The 27,322-nt window shown below is 41.4% G+C and overlaps 1 protein-coding gene across 13 annotated transcripts in view; it reads left to right on the top strand.

Moving 5' to 3' along the window:
- Positions 1-27,322, top strand: part of CAMTA1 (calmodulin binding transcription activator 1) — a 1,311,517-nt gene that overhangs the window by 575,865 nt on the left and 708,330 nt on the right. The gene's annotated exons all lie outside the window — the stretch shown is intronic.

The following is a 27,322-nucleotide window of genomic DNA, read 5'->3' as shown; positions in this document are numbered from 1 at the left end:
AAAATTCACTGAGGGCCTCTCTCCATTTGGACCTGGGTAGGTAACAGATGTGATGAGTTAGATGTCACCCAGTCCACCTAACCTTGACGTGAGGAGCAGAACTGATGATCCCAGCTTGAAACTAGGGATGGATTTTTATTCATTCTTCACCCTTCCCCCTGCTCCCTCCCCCATCTTCACTCTTTAAATGACCAGATAGTCCTGTTTGCATTGGGTTAAGAATATCACTGGCCTTCACTTGGCTGAATCGTCAAATATTGATCGGGCTTCACATCTTTCAATTCCCTAATATTGTTGATAAGATGTTCTTGGGTAGTGGTGGGCTGTCACTGTAGGGTACAGCTGCTTACGGCAGGCTGTTGGGCTTGGGTAGTGCCGATCGCTCAGGCTTATCCTAGGACAGCCATGCCCAATTCCTTTTAATTTATATGGGTTATAGTCACTATCAAGGGTGAGGTGGGTAGTTAGCAAACCAATTAAAGTTCCTTGTCCAGATGGTCTCCTTAATGCATTCTGGGAAGAACAGAACAGAGCCCAAGATATACTTGAAGGTAAGCAACAACAACAACAAATTACAGTTATTAAAGAGATTACATTAAATTAAACAAACATAGGGGCAGCTAGGTGGTGCAGTGGATAGAGCACTGGCCCTGGATTCAGGAGGACCTGAGTTCAAATCTGGCCTCAGACACTTAACACTTACTATCTGTGTGACCCTGGGAAAGTCACTTAACCCCAATTGCCTCACCAAAAAAAAAAAATTTAAACAAACATTCATTAAATATGTAATGTTTCCAAAGCACAGAGCTAGGCACTAGAGAAAGAAAGACAAAACCCCAGATAGTTCTTGTCCCCATGGAGCTGACATCTTCTACTGGGATGGAGAAGAATACCACCTACAAAAATGAATAAAAAGTTTACACAAAATAATAGCAAGAGGAAAAGTATGCTAGTAACCAAAGGGATCAGGAAGGGCCTTGGCCACTCAGTCCATTGACAGACATTTAGTAATAATAACAATAGCACCTACTGTGTACCAGGCACAGGGCTAAACACCTTACAAATATCTCATGTGAACCTCACAACAACCCAAGGGAAGTGCTATTATTACCCCCATTTTACAGATGAGGAAACTGAGGCCAACAAAGGTTAAGTAACTTGCCCATAGTGATACAGCTAGTAAGTGCCTGAGGCTAGATTTGAGCTAGTTCTTCCTGAATGTCAAACCTGGTACTGTAACACTGACCACTGTAACACTTAGTAGGAAGTACCTACCTGTTATGCTCCAGGGACTGTACTAGGGGCTGAGTCTACAAAGCCAGAAGTGGAAAGAATCCCTACCCTCAAGGAGTTTATATTTTATTAGTGGAAGGTATCACAGTTATATATAAATATATAGGCAGCATTAGCAGCTGAGGGAGGAAGAATCAGGAAGAGCTTTGCATCCAAGATGACTTTTGTGCTGAACTTTGACAGAACCTGGGAATTCTAAGAGGAAGGAAAACATTCTCAGCAAAGGGGGACAGCCTGAAATATATGGGGGTGCCTATCTCTGTTCTCAAAGTTCAGAAGCCCTACATACCTAGTTAGAAAAAGAAGAGATGGGGGCAGTGTGAATGCCTCCTCTATTTTCCCAGGTCAAGAGAGCAGAGAGCTAAGCTTCCTGTGGTCTGGTGGAGAGAGGGCTAGCATAATTGGCTAGCATCATTCATATCTATTGGTTTACTGGACTTAAGGGTGGTCCATATTAAAATGAGCAGTATGTGCTGAGGTCAGAGTTCAGAGGACAGACCCTCTGAGGGGAAAGGCTTTCAAGTAGGTGTGGTTTTAATCTCTATTGAGACTCCAACTTTACTGACTCTGGGCTGGCTCTTAAAAGAGGTCAGGAAAGGCTCCCTCTAGTGGGGGGAGAGGGGGCAAAACCCCCATTATTTTCTCACACTGGATAGATATGGGATAGGTGGGGCTGCTAGGTGGCACAGTGGATAGAGCACCTGCCCTGGATTCAGGAGGGCCTGAGTTCAAATCCGGCCTCAGATACTTAACACTTACTAGCTGTGTGACCTTGGGCAAGTCACTTAACCCCAATTGCCTCACCAAAAAAAATTCTATTAAAAAAATAATATAGGGATAGGTAATGGAGTATTAAATGCATGAAACAGCAAGGCCTGTGTATGAGTGCATGAATATTATATAACAAAACTGGAAAGATGGTTGGAGCCAGGTTATAAATAAATTTAAATTCTATGCAAAAGATTTGCATTTGATCCCAGAGGTAACAGGGAGTCATAGTTTATTTAGTAGGGGAGTGACAGGATCAGACCTTTGTTTTAGTAATATCAGTGTCTTTGGAAAATGGATTGAAGACCTTTCATAGGAGGTGACACACCTGATCTGTGCTTTGAAAAAAGTTAGGAATTCCTTGAGAGGGAAGAGAGGAGAGAGAATCCCAAGCAAGGGCCACAGCCTGGGCAAAAGCATGGAGGTAAGAAATGGATTGTTTGGTAGGTAGAATAGTCATCAGGACAGTTTGACTGGAATGAAAAGTGAAAGAAAGGGTAAAGTATGACATATGATTGGAAAGAGAGGTGGGAGACAGATTATCAATGGCCAGGAAACAATTTTGTAATGTTCCCTAGAGTCACTGAAGATTAATGAGCAGGAAGGTGACATTCAGATTTATGTTTTAGGACTGTCAGTTTTCCAGCTGTTTTGGGAATGGAAAGGAGAGGGAAGAACCTGGACACAGAAGGACAGTTAGGAGGTTGCTACTATGGCGCAGACAAAAAAGTAATAAGGGCTCCAACTAGGGTGGTTGGCCATGGCTATGGAGATGAAGGAATAGAAGTGAGTGATATTGCAGGGGAAGGACTTGTAAAACTTGGCAGCTGATTGGATATGGGGGTTAAGGGAAAGGAAAGAATCAAAGGGGGTGGGGGACTCCAAGATTGTGAACATGGATGACTGTAAGGATATTGGTACCATTGACAAAGATGAGAGAGTTTGGAAAAGGTCTGGGTTTGGTGGGTAAAGATAGTAAGTGCTGTTTTGGATATATGGAGTTTTACATTCCTTTGGGGCATTCAGTTGGAGATGTCCAGCAGCCTAGAATTGAAGAGAGAGATGAGGGCTGGAGATACATCCATTTTAGAATCATCTGCATAGAAATGATAATGGAACCCATGAGAACCAATTTGATTAGCAAAGGAGAGAGTATAGAAAAACAAGAGAAAAGATTTCCCCCTTATTTCCTTGGCAGTGGATGAGGCAGCTGGTTGGGTAACTATCTCTGAATATAAGCTCAGGCAATTATATAATTCCCTCAGTCTGCTCTTCCCCATACAAAGTAATCCCCATTCCTGAAATGTCCCCAGGGATTTCTGCTTTCCATACCTCTAATAGCAGCCTTTCCCTTGTGGCAAGAGATGTTTTCTGAACCATTGAGAGATGGGTTGGAGGGAATTAAAAGATTGTTAGAGGAATTAAAACCCAATTAGTAGTTGAATCAGTTTGGAAATTAAAAGCAAAAGAATGAAGTTATCTAATAAATCAAATCAGTAAACCAGTAAATATTCATCAAGTGCCTACTATGCATCCAGTCTTGGGCCAGCTGCTGGAAGCAGGATGTCTTCAAAGAGCTTAAAATCTAGGTTGGGCTGAGTGAGTCATTCTGATCTTCTCTCCTGGGTTATAATGGCCTATCTGTGAGATCATGGTGTCATAGGATCTTAGATTTGGGGCCAGAAGAGAAACCCTAGGGGTCGTCTAATTCAACCCCCTCATCTTTTACAAATGAGGAAACAGGCCCAAGGAAGTTAAGTGACTTGCCTAGGGTCAAGCAGGGGCAAAGGTGGGTTTTAGAAATCAGGTCTTCCTGGCCCTACATCCAACATGCTATTCATGACTACACCCCACTGACTCTTACCCAGCCAACCTAGAGGTTTCCTAAGCATTTGCGATGGCTCCCACAGTAAGGTCTGCAGACCACTGCAGGAGTACAGTAGGTAGTTTGAGAGTTGGTATCTCATAATAGACCAATAATGAACAATTTTTGAACTCTATCAAATGACACCAAATATGTACCTTTAAATGAACTTTGTAAGATAAATTCAGTTTTGTGGAGGTTATGCATGTATGTGTGTGTTAACTTCTGTGGGGTTTAGGGGGTTGACAGATGAGTCAGGGAGGAACTCATCTGTGGTGTGACCACTGTGGGGAGAAAGCCCAGAAGCTCCTTCTCTTAACTTATTGTTCTTGGTAACTGGATGCCTCCTGGTTTCTATGATGATGAATGAAGTACTTTAAGTGCTTGCAGCATCCTCGAAATTTTGATGCCCTGCAAGAGAGCCTAAGTTGCTCTGCCCTCGTTATGACTTTGGCTCTTAGCATTCTTGCTTGTAGCATGACAGTGTTCACTATTTATCTAAAGCCCAATTCACATATTTCCTCATGATTTCTCAATCATTCCAGTGAGTTGCTGGGGATTTTTGCTTCCCCTTGGGATAAATAGTGGTGGATGTCATAGATTTGTTTTTTTTGCCTTGGCCAAAGCAGATCCCAGTCTGAAACACAGTTGGAGGATTCCTATTGCCTCTAGGTTCAAAAGCAGGCACAAGAGAAAGTCTGATTTCTCTTAAGAGAATCTGCCTTGGGGTTTGGTATAAGAGAGCATGGGGAGGGGAGCAGCTAGTTAGCATAGTAGATAAAGCACTGGCCCTGGATTCAGGAGGACCTGAGTTCAGGTTCGGCCTCAGACACTTGACACTTACTAGCTGTGTGATCCTGAGCAAGTCACTTAACCCTCATTGCTGAGAGAGAGAGAGAGAGAGAGAGAGAGAGAGAGAGAGAGAGAGAGAGAGAGAGAGAGAGAGAGAGAGAGAGAGAGAGAGAGGGAGAGAGAGAGGGAGAGAGAGGGAGAGAGAGAGGGAGAGAGAGAGGGGGAGAGAGATCATGAGGAGTCTGAGACAAACCTTTTTGTTATTTTGCCATGTATTCACCTAACCAAATGAGAGCCAACTTCTCTAAGACGAATTGGGTTAAAATACCCAGAATCTTTTTAAAGAGGGAAAATTTGGTCTGTCAGCATCTTTGAATGTAATTTGACAGCCATCTGGACATGTTTACTACTACTACTACTAATAAAGTTTTACTGATGCCTTTTGTTTTTACATCATAATCATTTCTCAGCATAACCACAGTCACTACAGTCTTTACCCCCCTTAACCCTACCACCACCCCACAGGAACTTTCATTTGTAACAAAGACCTATAAGCAAATCTGACCAACAAAGCAACCTTGCCTGATAGCATATGCAACATTCTATACCCATAGCCTACCACCTCTCTACAATGAGGCGGGAAATCAAAGGTGTTTAATTCAATCAAGTTCTTCTAGAATAGTCACCATGGAGAGAGGGAATGCAGGTGCAATTTTGGGGGGGGTCACATTAAAGTATTTACTCGACAGTATGAGAAAACCCATGCCTGTTACTTTAATCTTCACCACCATAATTTATACACAGCTTAATGATGGATGCAAGAGGCAGACATTTATTACAAAAGTGTAAAAAATGTCAACTCTTCATGAATTGATTATTTAGAATTTATTTTATTAAATATTTGAGGTGGCATGTGATATACTAAACTTATGTTCATCATGGAACTGTGGTGATTCATGGGTCTATGGCAGCAGTGAGGAAATCAAACAGGGGGTTTGCTGTTTCGGGAGGAGAATATGGATTATTATTAAACCTGGAATGGGTCTCCTGAGAGCCCCTTCTGAAGGGAACACACGTATCAATTACTCCTTTTCTATATGGGGATTCTAATGTATTCACTTATGGAAACATAAATTCCCAGCAAATGACCGTGGTTTTTTGGCCTCTTCTCCTAACACCATCTACTCAAGGAAGAGCTTATTTTTCCCCTCCATGAGTAAGTAATACTCATAATCCCTTAATCACTGGAGCTTGTTTCGCCATTTGTAACTTTTAATAGTAAAAGCTTTGCTAATATCTGTACATTTCAGAGCCTGAGAAGTGATGGAAGATTGGGGTGATTTATGGGGGGATGGGGAGGCAGAGTGGAGTTTTTCCTTCAGGTTTACTGAAAGGATTTATTTGGGGCTTGGAGGGGACTGGGGATGGTTATTAAATATGAGAACAGTACTTGAAGAAAAGTCCTGCTGATGTGGGACTTGTAATTTGAACAGATTATTTACAACGGCATTATTCTGGGGACTAAAATATGCTTGTGCGGTGGTCTGAAGAGACCTCTTCTGTTGGGGCCCCCTCTGCAAAGCAAAGGACCTGTTTAGGACAGGCACCCTCTGCTCCAGTCATGCCCCCTCCTCCTGGCTCCCTGCTTCCCTTTGGTTTTATGGAATGCTTTATACCTGGAACATTCCATGCTGGAAACTTCCATGTATTACTTACCTGTATTACTGAGCTAGCCTAAAGTGTTAAGGATAGAAACCGAATGAGCCCCTCTCATAGGGTAACAGGTGTATGGATAAATGAAAACTCGGCAGCCAACAAAGTAGCCCTCCCTATTTTACAGATAGGGAAACTGAGGCAGGACCCCTGCCTGAAGTCATAGGGTCATAGGGCAGAGCTGGAAGGTCCAATTCCTTCATTTACAGATGAGAAGGTGATGAGAGCTTGGTGTAAGTTGGTTGTGCCAAACCTGGAGAGTAATCATCAGATACAGAATCATCTACCCCTTTTCTCCTGCTTAGTGGGCAGGAAGAAAGAGTCTGCCACTTATCATCATCATTATTGTGTGACCCTGGGCAAGTCACTTCACCTTCAGTTTCTTCATCTGTAAAAAAATGAACTGGAAAAGGAAATGGCAAACCACTTAACCAAGGAAACCCCAAATGGGGGTCACAAAGAGTCAGGCATGACTGAAACAACAGAATAACAACTGATATACAGCAGGCACTTAATAAATGCTTGTTAACTGTTGACTGTCTTCCTGATGTTTCTTTGTGAGAGCTCCTAAGCTCTAAATCAACCTGGCAGAACAGGTGAACATTTCCTTTACTGAGAAGGATGACTATGCCATCATTTTTCACAACTCATTCCCCATGTCTCATTTATCTTTCATTTAAGGCCATTGCCTGCACCAGTGTTGACCTCTCCTAGAGTCCCTTCTCATATTTCCATGTTCTCCCCTGCATTACAGTTATCTGCACATGGCCTGCTGGTTTCCCTGACTTTCTTCTCAAAGCCCAAAGGCAAGAGGCTTTTCCTGGGCTTTCTTGCTTTTGGTGCCATCTATACAGTTTTACCTTTCATTTATGCTCTATAACTCTTGTAGCGATATAGATATAGATATACATAGGCTTATATATTGTCTCTCCTGTTTGATAAAGAACTCCTTGAGAACAGGGACTACTTTTGTCCTTTTTTTTGTATCCAGTGTCCTTAGCACAGTGCCTGGCACACAGTGGGTGCCTGAGAAATATTTGATAGGTAAATGATTGCTTTCCAGAGAATGGCAGGTATGTTCAAGTATAAGACAGACAATCTCAAGTCTCACTGCCCTGAAAATCACACAATGGGAATATCCTTGGGAGCTGAGTCTATACAACAACCAATACCAACTCTACCCAAGTCTTGGTGGTATTTAGAAGGTATTTACAGGAGCAAGTGGCTTGAGTTTAATAATCATCATGATGATGGTGGTGGTGGTGATGATAGCTCATATTTATGTGGCACTTGCTATGTGCCAGGCACTGTGCTAAATGCTCCACATTTATTATTTAATTTGTTCCTCACAACAACCCTGGGAGGTAGGTGCTCTTATTATCTGCATTTTACAAATGAGGAAACTGAGGCACACAGAGGTCAAGTGACCTACCCAGGGTTGCACAGATAGTAAGTGTCTGAGGCTGGATTAGAACTCAGGTCTTCCTGACTCCAGGCCTAGAGCTCCATCCGCTGTGTCGCCTAGCTGCCGATGGATTCATGGCCTTTCTCAGATGTTGGACTGGACCCAGAGTATCTCCTGGAGGGAAGGAGAAAGAGAAAAGCAAAAAAAAAACCCTAACAAGACTTCTTGTTTATGAATTAAAAAATGCACTTTAAATGACTGCTTACCCCTGTGTGCATGGGACAGCACATTGACACTGATGTTTTACTTAAATCCGTCATTTTGTTTCATGCTTTCATGGGCAGAATTAGGCCTAATTGTCAATATAATGCTGTATTAAGCTCACTTTCCCAACAGAATACACACTGTGCAGCAGCTCATTCCTGGTTTACTTTCCTTATGGCCAATCTGACCACAGAAAGGAGTGGGTTTTGTTCTAGGTCAGGACCTCCAAGGGCCCAGAATGTCCTTGGTTCCCTTTCCACCAGTTCAAGGTGACACCTTTCTACTCCTCTTCCTGTACATTGCTTGCTTATGCTAGGACTAGGAATAGGGAGTGGGCCTGTGGTTTCCTTGGTGTGAATCCCTCCATCAAATCCCACAGTCAGTTTCTCTGCAGAGTTATCAAGAACAGGAGTGTCAGCCTCAACCTGCAGCTGGGTACCCTACTGAGTGCAGCCCAAATCAGATTCAAATGTAAAAGGGAAATATTTAACAAAATAAATAAAATAAAAATGCAATAAATTATAGATATCAATATGTGGCTTTGTAAGTCTAAGCCCACAGGCATCTTTATGTATATATGACTTAGTGGAATCTTTTTTAGTTGAGTTTGACATCGCTAGGTTAGAGCCCTGTGAACTTATGACTTGTTCAGAATCCCAAAGTCAATATGTAGCAGAGGCAGGGAGTGAGCTGAAGTCTTCCCCCTCCCCCTACTCTCAGTCCCACTCTCTACCCATTAGGCCATGCTATCTCATTATCTTATCTTTAAAAAAGTTATTGAGGTCTTTTGTTTTTATGTAACCTTCCTCTCCCTATGAATCCCTTCCTTTCCTCCTCCCAGAGTCATCCCTTGTAGGAGAGAGAGAGACAGAGAGAGAGAGACAGAGACAGAGACAGAGGCAGAAAGAGACAGACAGAAAGACAGATAGACAGACAGAGACAGAGTCTCAGAGACAGAGACAGAGACACAGAGAGATGAGACATTAGAGAGAGACTCAGAGAGAAACCAGTGTTCAGGAAAACTAACAGAACTAGTATTTTTATGGCATTTGAAGGTATTGCAAAGTGCTTTACAAATATTTAATAAATGCCAGTTCATTGGTTAATTGATAGAAAAATGGATTGGATTAAGGTACTAGAGAAAAGAAGACTCAAGAGACATAATATGTCATATAAACCAGGTATAATATTCTATATGTACAGTATTCCACGATCACAACCCTCTACCACTACAAAGGAGGACAGACATTATCTTTTCATCTCTTCTTTAGGGCAAGTTTGGTAATTATAATTTCACAACAGTTTCAATTTTGCTTGTTCTTTCTATAAACAGCACAATCATCACTGTATATATTGTTTTCTTGGTTCCACTTATTTCAATTTATATTATTTCATGTAAGTCTTCCCAGGCTTTTCTTTATTTTTCATATTTATCATTACTTATTGTACAGTAAAATTGCATTACATTCATGCTCTATAATTTGTTTAATCACTCCACAAATGATATTGTCCTTGTTAATATCTTAGTTTCCTCATCTGTAAGCTGGGGATAATAATAGCACCTACCTCCCACGATTCTTATAAAGGTAAGATGAGATAATAGTTGTAAACCTTAAAGCATTATATAAATGCTAATTATGATGACTATAATGATGCTTTTTGATAAATCATAGAATTATAGATTTTCTAGGTTGGAAGGAACCACAGCAGCTATCAGTCAATCAACAAATTAAGTGTCTAAAATGTATCAGGTACTGTGCTAGGTGCCTGGGATAAAAGGATGAAAACAATCATGAAAGCTATCTAGTCTAACCTGTACCTCTAAAAGAATCACCTCTGAGGTAAGATTCAAGAAGAACTCATTCAGCCTCCTGGCTTGAAAATGTCCAGAAAGGGGGTTCCCCTCACCTTCCCCAGCAGCCCCATTATACTCTTGGATAGCTTCTATTGCTAGGAACTTTTTTCCTTTTTTTCAAGTTTAAATTGTCTTCTTTTCAAATACCACCCACTTCTTCTTCTTCTGCCCTCTGGGATTAAGCAGACCAAATTTAATGCCTCTTGCACAAGATGATTTTTAAAAAAGAACTTGGAGGCATCATGTTCCCTCAGTCTTTTCTTAGTACATTAAAATGATCTTTATATGACAAAAATTAAAATATATCCTTGATATTTGCCCCACTTAGAAGCCTTCCTTTGGTTCTTTTGATATTTTTGCCAGCAGCACAAAAGGACTTGAGTTGTTCATCCCTCACTCTGGCTAAAAGAGCACTCCACTTCCTTTTGTGAGCATACACATCTTTGACAATGTTTTGATGCCCCATTTCCCATACCATCCATCATTGGTAGCATGTTTCAGCTTCCCTATGCCCACCACGGATCTTTCCATTGCCTTTCAAGGCATCTGCAACTTTGGTTCTTCCAAGACTGTGGTATTACATGATATTTAGCATCGCCACAGATTTTATTGTTTACTTTTCATTGCTGTGAAACAATGATAAAGGTCTTGCCATATAACCTAAAACTGGCAGTGAGCATGGGCTGGTGTACTCATGGCCAAGTGTCCTGGGTACATCTTTTCACTTGGAATGCTTCCTTCTCCAGCAAGTGTCCTGGGTACATCTTTTCACTTGGAATGCTTCCTTCTCCAGCAAGCTGTCTGTAGTGAGGTCATGATGTGTACCAAGAAAAGGGATGTATGTTGCTTCTCATTAGATACTTGGGGGAAGGGGAAGGAAAGGACTTTAGATTGTTTGGATTCCATGTCTTTGTTGTAATTGTAGTTCACCAAAATACTTCTTCTGTATCAGGTACTGTTAAGTCCTAAGGATATAAAGAAAGGTGAAAATGATCCCTACCCTCAAGGAGTTGACATTAGAAGCAGATATTTGTGGTCAGATGAAACCTCCTATGGCTTGTCTGTGTAGTTCACTGCTCTTGTATTTAGAATTCATAACATTTATTTGTTCTTGATTGAAAGGTGCATTAGTAAGCCTAATAGTGGTAGCTTCTCCCTTCTTCCACCCTCACCCCCCACCAGCAATTCAGAAATTATCTGGAATGTCAGAAAAGAAGATTTAGTGCTTACAGTATCTTGGTCACATCTTCTAGTCTCTCATAACACCTGGAAGTCAAATTTCCCAGGCTAAATGCCAGCTGAGTTTGTGTTCCATTATGTATAGTAACTTTATTCTATATGGTGGATTTTTTTTTTTACTGATTTTTCTCCCCCCTTTACTTCAAACCCTCCAGATGGAAGTGTGGTATAAATGTAAAGAGCCTTAGAAGTGGGAACGAAAATAAATTCACTAAGAAATAAAGAATCTGTTTTCTATACTTTCTTTTGCAAATAGTGCTTCCAATGACATATTGTGAATGGACTGAATTATAACAAAAACAGGAATGAAACAGAGCTCCAGGGCAGGAAGAACAATTGTTACACTTACTTTAACTGATATAATGCACAGTAACGCTTTTTACACTCAATTAGTTTGCACATTGTGTTGGACACAAACCAGAATGTAGAACATTTTTTGGTTTTGTTTTTACATGATTAAGGGAGATGGGTTGAAATAAATTTAGTAAATTACCTCTTTCTTTCTTTCTTTCTTCCTTCCTTCCTTCCTTCCTTCCTTCCTTCCTTCCTTCCTTCCTTCCTTCCTTCCTTCCTTCCTTCCTTCCTTCCTTCCTTCCTTCCTTCCTTCTTTCTTTCTTTCTTTCTTTCTTTCTTTCTTTCTTTCTTTCTTTCTTTCTTTCTTTCTTTCTTTCTTTCTTTCTTTCTCCTCTCTTCCATAACTTATTTCATTCCCGTTTCTTCTCCTGCTTTCTTTTTTCTTGCATTTATTCCTCCCTTTCTCCTTTCTTCCCTCCCTTCCTTCCTTCCATCTTTCTCTCTCTTTATTTTCTTTCATTTCTCTTTCCTTCTCTCTCCTTTTTCTTTCCTCTTCCCTTCTCTCTCCTTGTTTCCTTCCTTCTCCCTCCTCTTTTCTTGCCTTCATTTCTTTCTTCTTTTTCCTTCCCTCCCTCTTTCTTTCTTTCTCTCTTCCTTCCTTCCTTTCTTTTAGTCTTTCTTTCTCCTCTCTTGTTTCGTTCCCATTTCTTCTCCTGCTTTCTTTCTTATTGCATTTCTTCCTCCCTTTCTCCTTTCTTCCCTCTCTCCCTCTCTTCCTTCCTTCCATCTTTCTCTTTTCTCTCTTTTCTTTCATTTCTCTTTCCTTCTCTCTCCTTTTTCTTTCCTCTTCCCTTCTCTCTCTTTTTTGCCTTCATTTCTTTCTTCTTTTTCCTTCCTTTCTTCCCCCTTTCCCTCTTTCTTTCTTTCTTTCTTTCTTTCTTTCTTTCTTTCTTTCTTTCTTTCTTTCTTTCTTTCTTTCTTTCTTTCTTCCTTCCTTCCTTCCTTCCTTCCTTCCTTCCTTCCTTCCTTCCTTTCTTTTAGTCTTTCTTTCTCCTCTCTTGTTTCATTCCCATTTCTTCTCCTGCTTTCTTTTTTATTGCATTTTCCCTCCCTTTCTCCTTTCTTCCCTCCCTCCCTCCCTTTCTCCCTCCCTCCCTTCCTTTCTTCCTTCCTCTCTCAGTCACTCTCTCTTTGATGAACTCTTTCCTTCCATTGGTATCCTGCCCTTAATTGTCAGGGATTTTTTACTTTGTACTCCCCCTGAGCTTCTATCCTCAGAAAGGTAGCCTGATACCAAGATGGATGTCTTTTTGCCACACACCTTCCTTTACCTTTCACAAACGAGGTTAAAAAACCAGTGCTCTGTAGCCTGGGTCGTCGACCATATTTTATGCTTTGCATTTTAGAAAAGAATGGCAAGTAGGCGAGGAGAACAGATGTTAGAGAACATTTATTTAAGCGGCAAAAGCATCTTTGAGGCTCTGTATTTCAAGTTCCTTGTTTAATTTATTTTGCTTAATTATCCTTTCTTGCATTTTTAATGTTCCTAATATGATAATATTAAGAATTGCAGTATGTGATTATGGATGGCAAATTTTAATAGAGGCTTGAGGTTTTGTTGGGGCTGCGTGGGGGAGGGGTCAGTTTTCTTGAACGTGACAATGCAGAACAAGATCCCTGCCTCATCCTCTTGCCTTTGCTGGTTGACAGCTAGCAATCTGCTTGTGGAAGGAAGAGAGTGCTGAGGTGCTGAGGACCGCTGGAGTCTTGCTGCATAAGATGGGTCTCAGAGACAACGTCAATTTGGTTTCAGTGGGGCTGCTAATAAAGTATTCCTGCCCTAACCCCATATGTATAAATAAGGAACACCTGCACACTTAAGTTATGCAAGAGGTGGGGAAATGGGAGGCAGGCTTTTCTTTCCTCTGGCTCTCGGCTGGTATTGAAGTTATGGTCAAGGGCATATCGGGTCAAAAACTTCCTGCCTTTTAAAACCATAACCTTCTTTTTTGCCTATGCAGTAAGAGAACCACACCACCCTGGCATTTCTGTCATTCAAAGTCAGATATATTAATAAGGAAACCAAAGCTAAAGCCTGTTAGGTAAAATATCCAATTATTATTATTTTTCATTTTTTAACTTCCAAAAAGCACATCAAATAAATAATGCAGTTGATGCTACTTCTAGAAAATGCAGCAGCATTCGTTCATTTACATAAATTATACAACTCATTATCTCTGTTTATAAAAAGCTTTAGCAATATTTTGGCTCATGGATGCTTAAAAGGAGGGGAGGGGGGTAGGGAAAAAAAGGCCCAGATTTCAGTTTGGGTATAATTTGCTATACGGCATAGTCACCTTTTTTATTTATTTACAGAAAGTGCGTCTGTCTGACAGATCGCCTAAGGAGCAATGCCCTTTCTTTGTGATAAATGGAACACATTAACTTTGACTTTTGTTTATAAAAGCAAATAAATTTGAGGGAGTCTAGACAGCAAGAGAAAGCCACCTTGGTTGACTACCCCCCTTCCTGCCCACTCCTCCCCTCTGCTGGGGACCCCTCTCCCTGTGGATATCAGCATTAGGGATTGTACAACCCAGGAAACTGGCCCACATGGGTCTCTACTTCCCTCTTGGAACATCTCTGATGGATACAGGGGATTTATGGTAGCGGTTAATCTCCATGCATAAATATGAGCTCTTGGGCTACGCTAATGAGTCAAGCAGGGGAACCTAGATGAGAGAATTACTCTTACGTGCCACTGCAACACACTCTGCAGTGCTAAGACTCTGCCTTTCCTTAAATCAGACCTTAACTCACAATCAGAAACTTAGCATTTCAGTCCAGGGAACTGGGGAGAGCAGGAATTAAGGTCATATAAGCAGAGAGCTAGCCATGGTGATGAAAGAGATCTTAGCTGCTATCCAAAACCCCTCACTTGATTGATGAGGGTACAAAGGCCTTGGGTGGGGAAATGACTTGCCCAAGGTCACACAATTAGTAAGTGCCAGAGGTGGCTTATAATGATCTAAATTGAGATCTGAAGGGCACACGAGCAATGAATTCAGTTTGCTTCAGTGCAGCAAACAGTCATGAAGTCCCATGTATGCGATGCTCCATCTCCTAATCCTGTCTAAGGAGAAGTCACTGTATACTTTAAAGATGACATCTGGACCTTCCAAAACTAAATCTGGCATCATATACATGGAAAGTATTGGGGACACAGACACAAAAGCATGTTACTCCATGCTTCTGCTGGCAACATAGAGTTTCCATTCTCTTTGGGGATGGGGAGGGGAGAAGGATTCAGTGCATTCACAGATTAATAATACTAAGTAACTGTGGGAGGGAGAGAGGCTAATGTCTGGTGTGTGTGTGTGTGTGTGTGTGTGTGAGAGAGAGAGAGAGAGAGAGAGAGAGAGAGAGAGAGAGAGAGAGAGAGAGAGAGAGAGAGATCAGGAAAGCCATTTTTTTTTGGAGAGAAGCTGTGTTGCTTGATGGACACAGTTTGGGACTTAAGAGTCAGGAAGATCGGAGTTCAAAACCCACCTCATTTATCAGTTGTGCAAGTCACTCACCTCACTGAGCCTCAGTTTCCACATTTGTAAAATGGGGATAATAATAGCAACCACCTATGCACCTGGTTAGATTACATGAGGCCATGAATGTAAGGCATTGTGTAAAGTCTTCAAGTACTAATTTAAAATGGGATAGGGGATTTCTGTAGGATGTAGGTATAGGTAGCCCCTGGGCTGAGTGTTCATGGAAGCCAAGGCTTTAGTGAGGTCCAGAGGTGAAAGGGGGCATAGGAGATAAGGAAATGGAACTCTACTCACCTGCATGTTTGAATTCTGCTTTTCAACTTAAATATTCGAGTCCCTACCCATGGAGGGAGGCCATTCAGCAATGCCTGTTTAGTCCTGGAGTTAGTTTCAAATGATCCATCATCATTTGTGTATATAGGTTTTGAATGGTAAGAGAAATGGTCCTTCCAAAGTTGGTTCTTAAGGGTTGGGAGTGAACTTAATAAAGAAGAAAAATATAATGATGACTTTAGGGGTTTTTTTGTAGGGGGTGGGGGTGGAGAAGGGCAGGCATTGCCAGACGCCGACATGTCTAGACTCACTGAGTCAGTGTAATTTAACTCCTTCTGAGACTTCTGCTGGAAGGACATGTAAAGAATCCAGGGGAGGGGCTGGGCATTTAACCCTTGTGAATTCAGTTGCTTACAGAATGAAGAATTGAAATATTCTCTTGGGGTTCATGACCTATTATTAGGATCAAATGAGATAATATAAAATGCTTTGCAAATCTTGAAGTACTAAATAAATGCCAACTATTATTGTTATTGCCATTATTAGCACATTTGGGAGATTTATAATACTTTATTTCTCTGACCCTCAGTTTCCTCATTTATAAAATGAAGGGATAGGACTAGATGACCCCTGAAGTCACTTCTAGCTCTAAATGATGGAAAGGAGGAAGGAAGGAAGGAAGGAAGGAAGGAAGGAAGGAAGGAAGGAAGGAAGGAAGGAAGGAAGGAAGGAAGGAAGGAAGGAAGGAAGGAAGGAAGGAAAGAAGGAAGGAAGGAAGGAAGGAAGGAAGGAAGGAAGGAAGGAAGGAAGGAAGGAGGGAAGTGAAGGAAAGGGAAGGGAGGAAGGGAAGAGAAGGTGGGAGGGAAGATGAAAGGAAAGAAAGGAGGAGGAGGAGAAAGTAAGGAAGAAAGAAAGAAGGGAGGAAAAAAGGAAAGAAGGGAGGGAGAGAAGGAAGGAAGGAGGGAGGAAAGGAAGAAAGAAAAAAAGGGAAGCTGAGAGGGAAAGAGGGAAGGAAAGAAGAAAAGAAACAAGAAAGAGAGAGAAGATGGTGAAAGGAAGGATGGTGAAAAGGGAGGGAGAAAAGGAAAGAAAGAAGGAAGGAAGGAGAAAGGGAGGGAAGGAAGAAAAGAAGGAGCTATTCGTTAAACTCATACTAGATGCCAGGCAGTGTTAAGTGATGGGGATGTAAAGAAAAACAAAAACAAAGACATCCTTGCCTTCCCTGTCCTTCCCCCATCCCCAAGGGGGAAGATAACATATAGTATACATGAGGATAACATAATAAGGGGAGCGGCCATGGTGACTAAATCCAGAGAATGAGAAATGGTCAATCTAAGTCATTGCACAAAATGGAGATATTGGGGAAAACTCACCAAAAGGAGAAGAGGACCATATAATTGGGGACAAAAGGTCCCTGAGGCACAGCATCTAAACCCAGAGAATCAGGAATGACTGACTGGCCTGGGCCCTTTTCCAAAACAGAGGTTTGGAACTGGCTGCTGAGGGAACATCCTCCACTTTGCTACAGCTCTAATAGTTAGGAAGTTTTTCCTGCTATCAATATTCATTTTGCCTCTGTGTAAGTTTCACCTGCTACTCTTAGGTTTACCCTCTAGGACCAAACATAGCAAATCTAATCTCTCTCTCTCTCTCTCTCTCTCTCTCTCTCTCTCTCTCTCTCTCTCTCTCTCTCTTTCTCTCTCTCTCGTCAATGAGGGTTAAGTGACTTGCCTAACACACAGCTACTAAAATCTAATTTCTCTTCCAGAAATCCTCAAAGGTAGTTGTCATGTGTTCCCTCCCCCTACCCCTCCATTCTTCCTGGCCAAGCATCACCATTTCCTCCATATGCCATGAGCTTCAGGCCCATTATGGCCAATGTGGTGACCTTCTCCTAGATCATGAAACTCATGGTGTCATGAGAAACTTTTGTCATGAAACTCCTCCCCTATTTTGGCAGGCTGGTGGAGACTGTGGACCAAATCTTCTCAGAATAATGTTTTTTAAGTACATGAAATAAAATACATAGCCTTAGAAAGGAAGTTAATTCCATTGAAACCATTATTAAAATGTTTCTTAATAAAGTAAGTTCCAGGCCCTGGGTTAAGAACTTCTGTGCTTGTCATTCTCTACCTTATCAGGATCTTACCTAAACTGTGGTGTTCATAATGGAACACAATGCTCTAGATGTGACCTGGCCTGAACAGAGAATACTAAGCCTGTCCTTATTCTCAGAAACTGACTTTCTTAATACAGCTCAAGACTGTGTTCACTCTTTTTGTGTGTATGTGTGTTCACTCTTAGCTGCCATATCACACAGATAAAGCATATTGAGGCATTGGTCTACTCAGCCCCCCAGATCTTATTCTGATTTTGTTATTTGGCTTATTCCTTGTTTATTTCCATTTTCTAAATTGCTATTTAAAAAAAAATCGGAGTACTAACTTCATTTTACTTTTTCTTTTTAGCAGTATTCCATTGAATTTCTTTTTCTTTTCTTTTCTCTTTTTTTTTAGCAGGGCAAAGAAGGTGAAGTGGCTTGCCCAGGGTCATGCAGCTAGTAAGTGTCAAGTGTCTGAGGACAGATTTGAACTCAGGTCCTCCTGAATGCAGGGCTGATGCTTTATCCACTGCAGCATCACCTAGCTGCTCCTCCCCTCCCCCCCCCACTAAATTGCTATTTAGTGATGTCTCCCTCACCTTGTACTTGGGAAGTAAATCCTTTGAATACCAAGGTAGCACTTTACATTTATTCCTATGAATGTTCTTCTTCCGTTCAACCCTGATGTTTAAACCTGCTGAGATCTTTTGGGATCCTGCATCATCCATCCAATGTGTTAACACCCTATCTCTCCCGAGCTTCAGGTTATCTACATATTTGACAAGGACATTGTCTTGGCCACTGTCTAAGTCATTGATAAAAATGTTATAGAAATGTGCCTCCGATGGAAATGCCTTTTGTTCCGAAACCAGACCACTTGAAGAGGCAAGTGGGAGATGAATACAAATGAATATACAACTTCAGAACCAGAGTGGCAGCCTCTATGACTTTGCAGCCCATGATTCCTTCCTGTGTCTCCTGTCTCCTTCCCCTGCTTTGGGATCATCCACCAACACACAAGAGCATTCCGAGGAATGAGAACATTTGACCTTGGTAGAGTGCTTTATGCCTTCTGAAACACTTTCCTCTGGAGTTTCATTTGATCTTTATGAGGTAGGCAGGACGGGTACTGCAGGATCTCCAAGTAGAAAGGGCTTTCAGAGGTCATCTAGTTCAGCCCACAGCTAGATAAGGATCCCTGCTCTAATATTAAAGTCAATAAGCTCAACAAACATTGATATAATGCAAGACTTTGTGTTCCTTGGGGAAATAAAGACAAAAGTGAAAGAAGTAGTATATGTGCTCAAGCAACTTACATTCAACTGGGACCAAGTGGTCACTGAGCCTCTGCTTGAAGACATCTGATGGAGATGGAGAGAGGGACCCACTACTTCCCAAGGCAATCATTCTACTCTGGGACAGATATGATTGTTAGAAAGGTTTTTTCCTTGACATCATGCTTGTATTTGTCTCTTGGTGACTTCTATCCATTGCTACCAGTTCTGACCTTTGGGTCCAATCTAAACAAGGCTAATCTTTTTACTTGACAACCTTCTGAATATCTGAAGAAAGCTATTGACTTTATTGCCAAGAGAACCCCATGGACATTATGGTTCACAGGGTCATGAAGAGTCCAACATGACTTAATGATTGAACAATTGAGTTCTGCATAAGTCTTCTCTCCCCTTGGATAAATACCCTCAGTTCCTTCAATTGAGCCTCCTTTGGCATATATGGATATTTTACACCCATTCTAAAAAGTGATGCAGAGAGTCAGTGGCATAATGAAAAATATGCTAACTGTTTTTATGCTAAATGGTGTGGGCAGAGACCTACATTCAAATCTTGACTGTGATTCTTATTAGCTGTGACCGTGGACCAATCAGTTAACCACTTTAAGCTTCAATTGACTTATTTGAAAATGATGTCAATAATACCCATAGTTCCTCCAGCACAGGAATGTTGTCAGGACTTCAAGTACCATGTAAATATCAGCCATTGTTATTATTGTTGTTACTGAGCATAATTCACTGAATCTGGCTAAGTACAATATTACCTAAGGCTGGTTAACTCAGCGTAAGGTCGCATTATATTTTTTCAGCTGCCATTTTACACTATGGACTTATATTGGGTTTGTTTTGTATTTTTTACTTTTTTGTGGGTCAATGAGGGTTAAGTGACTTGCCCGGTGTCACACAGCTAGTAAGTGTCAAGTGTCTGAGAGCAGATTTGAACTCAGGTCCTCCTGAATCCAGGGCTGGCGCTTTATCCACTGCACCACCTAGCTGCCCTCATTATGTTGGGTTTATAATCATCTAAAGCACCCAGGTATTTTTCATGGTAACTATGTTTTACTTTCATCTCTCCAATACATTTGGGTTACAAAACATCCTATGCCATTGATTTCTTGAACCCAAATGTATTGCTTTATATTTTTTATATTTTTTCCCTATTAAGTTTCATCTTACTGGATTCAGCTAATCATTCTAGTCTTTCAAGTCATTTTTGGTTCTTACCTGTCATCCAGCATCTTAGTTTATCCCCCTTAGCTTTAGGTCACCTACAAATATCACAAGCATGCAATCTAGATCTTCTTCCAAATAATCAGGTGGTATTTTACCCTCCTTTGTTAGATAAGTCACCTGAGACCAAGAGGGATGGATTATGACCAGCTATTGATGATTGATAAAAAACTAGATACCAAATTTCTTTTCTCAGCTTTCTGTGCTTTCTACTCCAATATTCAATCATTTTACTTTCCTTGTTCACTTTCGCTTGGTTATTTCAACAAAAGTAAGAGTAATTTGGAAGGGAAAACTCTCCCTACAGTTCAGTCTCTTATTTAGGACTCTAAATAGAATTGCCTTCTCTTGCTTGGCAGGTAATAACTAGGAATTTAGACTCATCAGCTATTTTAGTCCCCTTCCCATGCTGTCTGTCTTCTTTTTGAGTGAGATGATACTATATAGATCTGTTTTTTAAAGTAGATTGAATCACTATGGGCAGCCCAGTGCCACCCCAGATTTCACCCTGGTACTGTCACTGATTCTTCTTCCCTTTAAGAAAGATTTTTTCCTTTGCAATTTATTGGAATACATTTAAAAAATTAGCTGATTTAAAACAAACAAACAAACAAACAACTCCAGGTTTGGTGGTGGGGATCGTGTTGTTAGTAGCAGATACTCCATTGGAGGCTTAAAAGGGGATATTACTTAGGGTTTGGGATTTGTGGACAGCCAAGTGAATATAAAATGATTCTTTTTAAGCATTATTTTCTTTCTCCCATTTTTGAATGGCTCTTTCCCAGTAAAATGTTCTTTTCAAGGTTTTGGAAGATGATCTAGCTTTCTGTTTCTCCTTTTACAACTTAGAGTCATTCAGCAGAAAGCTGCTAACTTGCTCCCTAGAGTCAGAGCTCAATTTGGGGACAACCTGATAATGACCTCGTTGGATAATAAACTGGTTGGAAAAACCAGAATTTGTAGAGAGGAACTGGGGTGACCTTTAGTTCAGGCTCAAGGTCATTATTGCCTTTTCCTAGCCAGCTAGCTCTAAGGTTGGATGTTGCCCATCCCTTGCGGAAAACCCTGTTCTAAGAGTTGAATTCCCATCAGGGAAGAAGTTGGGATGGCAAAAGAGAAAACATTCTGCGTGCTTTGGTGAATGGAAAACCCTAGTTGCGGCTCCTGGTGATTATCACTACATATTAGAAAGAACTGGGGGCAGAGTAATATGAGGCAATTTCTAAAAGGAAACTAATACATACTCAGAAGTCTCCCCCTGCTGAGTCTGGTTGCCTCTGGAGGCTGGGATAGGGAGCCCACAAAATGAGCAAAGCAAACACCTGCAATGACAACTCATCATCCCCCTGACATTTTTATTACATCTTCTATGGCAGTAGAAATCTGCATGAAGAAACAGTTTTTCTCTTGCTGTAGCCTTGCCTCTCTCTAGTATAACTAACTGAACCATTTCTCCCCAACCTTGGTATTGTAGGCAGTGGTAATGCCACTGTCACAGGTTTTCAGGGCTATACTGAGAGAGGAATGGATGTGAATAGATCAGATGACCCAAGTTCAAATTCTGACTGTAACTTCTGACCTATGTGATCTCAGACAAGTCACTTCATTTCTCTGGCCTCAGTTTCTTCATCTGCAGAGAGGGCACTCCAGTTGCTAGTGTCTCTCCCTCTTCAAATAACCTTTTAATTTACTCAGTAAAGTACTTCTTGTGTTATTCTAGGGCAGGAGTTTTTATCCTTTTTCATGGACCTTGGGCAGCCTGGTGAAGCCTTTGGGTCCCATTTCAAAATCATGTTTTTAAATGCACAAATTTTAAATGCATAAAATAAAATACATAGGAGTCAAAGGAAACCAATTGTATTGAAATATAGATGCATTTTCCCATCCAAGTTCAGGACCCCATAAAAGATATCTGTGGAGCCCTCCATGGACCCCAGGTTAAGAAGTCCTGCCCTAGTAGGATATAAGACAGAACCATGTTCAGTTATGTCTATGTATCCCCAGTGGTGAAATGGTGTCTTGAACATAGTAGGTGCTTTAAAACATTTGTTGAATAGAATGAAAGACTATGATTTGAGCCATCATGGTAGAAAAAGATAATTATATTCAGTGGGTTCTCTGAGTCCTCAAATGGGCTAAAAATCACTCCAAAACCTGGAGAAGAAATCCAACTTGTTTTGTATGCCAGTTGCAGCCATCTCAAGAGAAGACCTTTTCATTTTAATGGATGGCGTGGATGTATGCTGAAGCCCTGAGTCTCTGAAGATGGTGTCTGGGTTTGTGCATGCATGCTCTGAAGGCTGCCACTCACCAGACTTAGGCTACTAAAGACAAGGACAAAACATTTCACATCTCTGGCCTCAGGGATGAACAGAGAGAAAATGAGACAAAGATCTACAACAGAGGGTTAGAGATAACCAGAGGATGATTTTCTGAGTCTGAATGCACCTTGTGATGGCTTCTTGAAGGGCTTCCCTCAACACCTTATCCATATGTAGATGGTGGCAGCTGGGTCAGGGTTCCCAATGGACAGATACCCTTCCATTGGACTCCTTTAACTAGGGATCTTGGGCAAGTCACTTAATCCTCTTTGCCTCAGTTGCTTCATCTGTAAAATATCTGGAGAAGGAAATGGCCAACCACTCCAAAATCCTTGGCAAGAAAATCCCAAATGGGGTCACAGAGTCAGACATGACTGAAAATGACCCAAGAACAACAACAAACCAATTGCTGTGTATATTTTCTTCCCCATAGAATGTAGGCTCATTAGAGTTATTTCATTTTTGTCTTTGTGTGTCCCCAGTGCCTAGCACCGTGCCCAGTAAACACTTGGTGATCATTTGATTAAAATGACAACTTACAAAGGGCATTATACCTTATAGAACACTTTGTATTCTGTCTTGTTTGAAGTAGACTCCCATCTCTTTCCATTTTCCCAATGTTCCAAGACAATAATTTGGAGAATCCTAATAAGGTCTTTGGAGTATCTAGCATTCTTCATATTCATTTATGTCCTTGCTCTTTTGCTGCTTTCAGTCAGGACCTTTTCCCTGTCTGGCTGAAAATGGTAAAATCGGGCTCCCCCTTTTGGTTCTTCTCTTTTTGCTGCTTCTCTCCTTTGGGCCTCTGGGCTGAGGATGGCAGATGGCTCAGGTCTTGGATCCTCATGAGCAGTGAGGCCACAGGGCTGGTGAAAGCTGTCACAAGTCAGCCTACCCGAACCCAGGCTGCCTCCTCTGCAGAATGTCAAGCAGCTTAGTCTTAGGAGGAGATGTGAGCAGCAGCTGCTTGGAGCAACCCTGGGTACCAAAAGAACAACATCAACAAAATGTTCAGGTTTCAGAAAAGATAATCTCCTCCCTCCCTCAACCTCCACCCCAGATTCCCTCACTTGGAGGTTGCCTCAGGGCATGTTTTCTCCCCCATCATGGCATTTGGGGGGTCGGTTACTCAAGTCCACAGATGCCGCCGGTTAGGAAACAACACAAGCAGCATACTTAAGTGCCTGAAATACAAGCAGTTCTCAGACTCGCAGAATAACCCCCAGCTTGACAAGGTCTTTGGGATGAGAGAAAAGCTTCCCAGTCATGGCCAGACCAGAGGGAGGGGGAAGCTTTAGGTAGGATGGGCTCTTCAGTCTTATCTTGAGATACCCTGAGAGCCCTTGGACAGGGAATGATGATTTCCCTCCCTTCCTCCCTCCCTCACTCCTTTTGTCCCATGTCACCAGTCACCCGGGTGGTTGAAGATTTCCTTCCAGCCTCATAACCACAGGGGCAAGTCATCCATCCATAGCTATAGAAGCCAGACCCCATCTGTCTCCCAAGAGCTCATGGTCTCCCGGGTCTCCTTCCATTCAGGCAGATTATCTGGGATGCTTGATCCTCAGAATAAAGGCACACCCATTGCCATCCTCACCACCTCTTCCAAAACCCTTCTTCCCCTCCAGGGCCCGCAGCCTCACACTTAATTTTCCAGCCCTGTCTGGCACAAAGCTCTCCTGGCCTGACATTTCAAGAGCCCCTGGGGTTTTTCTCTCTGTAGTTGCTAATGGCTGACCACCTAGAAGAGAGAAATGAAGGATCGGTCTAATAAGTTTGGGTGCTGATGTCTCCATCGAGCACTTTAAAGACTTCCAGTAATGTGAGGACACCTTTTACCCTCAGTAACATTTTAAAAAAATCAGGTTAATGAGGAGTCTATGACCCTATGTTGGTCCATGATGGGGGCCTATACCAGTTTCCATGGCAACAAGGCATGGAGAAAGATTCCTTCTAGGATCGCAGAATCATAGATTTAGACCTGGAAGGAACCGTAAAGGTCATCTGGTCTAATCTCAGCATTTTGCACACAAGGGACCTAATGGTCAGAGAAGGGAAGTGAGAGTGGGAAGGGACCCTGGGGGCTATCTAATCCAAGGGCCTCATTTGTTTTCCCCTTACAGGTTTCCTCAATTCTCATCTTTTGCTGTCATCATTGTAGTTCCTAAAGGCTGCTCTGCCTAATGCCTCCCTCTCCCCGCTCCCAAAGGAACCATCCCTGTTAAAAAAAAAAAAAGTACAACCAAGCAAAACAAGTGAATGCATTGACCATGCCTGAAAATCTATGCCTAATTCCACATCTATGATCAACCTTGAAATCGGTCATTGCTTTGATCATAGGATCCTAAATCTAGAGCCAGAAGGGATCTTAGAGGTCCTCTAACCCAAACGTCTCATTTTTTTCAGATGGGGAAACTGAGGCCCAGAGATGTTAAGTGATTTGCCCAAGGTCACACAGGCAATAAACACCAGAATTCTGATGCCTTTCCATATCATGTTCCTTTACATTATTGTTAGTCATGGTGTGGTCTGTTCTCCAGGTTTTGTTTACTTAGCTGTGCATCAATTCATTAAAGTCTTCCCAATTTGTTTGAATGCTTCATGTCCAAAAATTTTATGACCATATTCCAAAAATATTCCATTATTTTCATAAATAGCTAATAATGGCTGTCACTTATCTAGCACTTTAAAATGTGCAAATCGCTTTGCAAAGATCTCATTTGATTTTCACAACCTTGCTAGGAAGTAGATGCTATTCTTATCCCTGTTTTCCAGATAAGAAATGGAGGCAAATAGGTGTGAAGTAACATGATTTGAATTCAGGTTTTCCTGATTTCGGGTTTGGTGCTCTATCCACTGAACTACCTTGTTGCCTGGGTCTACCTTGTATCACTTCCTAGCTTCCTGCCCAGCCTCAGTTTCCTGATCTGTAAATTGAGGATACTGACGCTTTCATGACCTCTCATTTGGGGTTATTACAAGGATCAAATGAGTTATTTTATGTAAAATGTTTTTTAAACAGTAAAGTGCCATATAAATGATGAATGTGGGTATCTTTATTCAAGGCAACATAATTTAAGAATCCTTTAAATTTGATCATTCTACACTATAACAAAAAAAATCTTGCTATAAATATTTTGATTAATGTGGACTCCCTTGCCTTTTGCCTTTTGTATTTGATTTCTTTGATGATATAGACCTAGCAATGATATCACCTGGGTCGAAGGTCGACTTTTTTCTGTACAGTAATTCTAAATTGTTTTCTAGAGTCAGCAGATCAATTTACAGCTCTAACAATAGCTTCCTAGTATGCCTATCTTCCCATAGCCCCTCCAACACTTACCACTGAAATCTTTTGTCATCTTTGCCAATCTGATAACCCCCTCATTCTAAAGAGATAAATAAGGGAAATGTGAGGTAGAGGGATATTAGGGATCATTTAGTTCAAACCTCTCATTTTGGAATTGGGGAAACTGAGGCCCCAAGTGACTTGCCCAAAGCCACAGAGGTTCAAAAGGGGAACATGAGCAGAATGTCCAAGAAATTGAGTCCTTCTGGTGACAGGCCATGTTTTGGGTGGGCTCGGGGCGACCTGTCTGTACACAGGCCATAAATCAAGGGCAGGCTCCTCTTTGGAAGAAAAAGGTGCTATAATTGCTGCATGGCACAGGTTTGCAGTAACTGCTCAGGTAATTGCTTTGTAATTGACTGCATCACCTTCTTCCTGTTTAATAAATAGCGTGAATAGAGCTGAGCTGCATGTGGTGGGATTGTAATTCAAATTCCATTGACTGGGGCTGTGCATTTTTCATTTAGCATGTAAAGGCAGTTTCTATGTAAATTATTCCAAAAGGATCTCCGTGGACTAATGACATTAGTGTCGAGATGGATTGAAATTGTCTGAGTAATTGATACTACAACGGCATGGCGCATCTTGGAGAAGGAGATTGGCAATGCGACTTTGTCCCCTTTTCTATTAAAATGGAATTAGGCAGGAGCTGCTGAAAGACAAAACAAAGCCCCCCCAAAAACAAAGCAAAACAAAAAACCCCACATGAATACTGGACAAACCGGAAGTCACACCCCCAGGCCACGTGCGCTTTGATTGAAGGTTTCACACTCCTTACAAGGGCAGTATTTAGGCTGCCCCAGATGAATTTTCTGAGCAAGATTCTAAGTACCATGGCAAACATGGAAATAATTTCCGTTTACTTCAGGCTTTTTTCCATTTGAACACATCATCCCTTCATTTCTGCTAAGTTTATCTAGAGATGAGAATGGGAATTTTATCAGCCAGGATTATTTATACTGAATCAGCTAATTGACTCAGTGCATACCAGAGTCAGGAACTTGAGTTCAAATCTGACTTTGGACACTAGTTGTGTGACCCTAAACAAGTCATTTAATTTCCCCTGGATATTTCTCCAACTGCAAAATGGTTATGATAGCACCTACCTTCCAGGGTTGTTGTTATTAATTTTTTTTTGGTGAGGCAGTTGGGGTTAAGTGACTTGCCCAGGGTCATACAGCTAGTAAGTGTCAAGTGTCTGAGATTGGATTTGAACTCAGGTCCTCCTGACTTCAGGGTCAATGCCCTATCCACTGCACCACCTAGCTGCCCCCATGGTTGTTGTGAGGTTCAAATTAAATGATATGTTTGCTTTTTAGACCTTAAAGTGCTATGTAAATGTAAGCTGTTCTTATTAACCAGTAGACTTTTCTTCTTTTATTTAAAAAATCTAAGCCCTTTCCTCCCCCTGCCACTAGAAATAGGCAGAATATTAATCACAAGTGTGTTCAGTGGCAATTCTTTTGGAGGTTCGGATTGAGCTTGATAGATACAGAGATCCCTTTCAAATATGAACTATTATTCTCTGATTCTTCTTATATAAAAAGACTCTATCCCTCTCTCTTTCCCTATAAGGTAGAGAGAATAAAACTTTGACTACATCCTTTAGAGGCTTGTGATAGCGTGGGAGGAGATATTAATGCATGTCAATTCATCAATCAGTCAACCAACAACCATTCTTTAAGTGCCTACTTGGTCTAGGAACTGTTCTAGGGTTTAGAGTTACA

Source organism: Dromiciops gliroides, chromosome 3 (genome assembly GCF_019393635.1).
Source record: "Dromiciops gliroides isolate mDroGli1 chromosome 3, mDroGli1.pri, whole genome shotgun sequence".
Classification (NCBI taxonomy): Eukaryota; Metazoa; Chordata; class Mammalia; order Microbiotheria; family Microbiotheriidae; genus Dromiciops; species Dromiciops gliroides.
The sequence above is the reverse complement of the archived record's forward strand: the minus strand, read 5'-3'. Positions and strand labels throughout refer to the sequence as shown.